Below are 397 nucleotides of genomic sequence, written 5' to 3'. Positions count from 1 at the left end.
TGTCAGAAGGTGACTGCTGAGCAGCTGAGGACCCTGCTTTTTCCATCATAAATGCCTTCAGCTTGTTCTTTCCTGACTTAGGACCTTGGAAATGCAGCTGCCTGTGCTTCATGGGCAGTCCTCCCACTTGCTGTGCGTCTGCCTTTACCTTGGCTGGGTCGGGTTGCCTCCCAGTGGGAAGTGTGTCCCGCTCCTCCCTGCCCCACCCTGTCACCGTCCTCATCCTCCGTGTGTACCTGTGATTGGCACTTGGGGAACTGCACTGGGTGGTGTGTGTCCATAAAATGCGGTGTCAGTACTGGGTATTTACCCCAAAGATACAAAAGTAGGGATCCGAAGGGGTACGTGCACCCCGATGTTTATAGCAGCAATGTCCACAATAGCCAAACTGTGGAAA

The sequence above is a fragment of the Leptonychotes weddellii genome, chromosome 6 (genome assembly GCF_054177405.1).
Source record: "Leptonychotes weddellii isolate Sample4059 chromosome 6, ASM5417740v2, whole genome shotgun sequence".
Classification (NCBI taxonomy): Eukaryota; Metazoa; Chordata; class Mammalia; order Carnivora; family Phocidae; genus Leptonychotes; species Leptonychotes weddellii.
Note: the sequence above shows the minus strand (reverse complement) of the source record.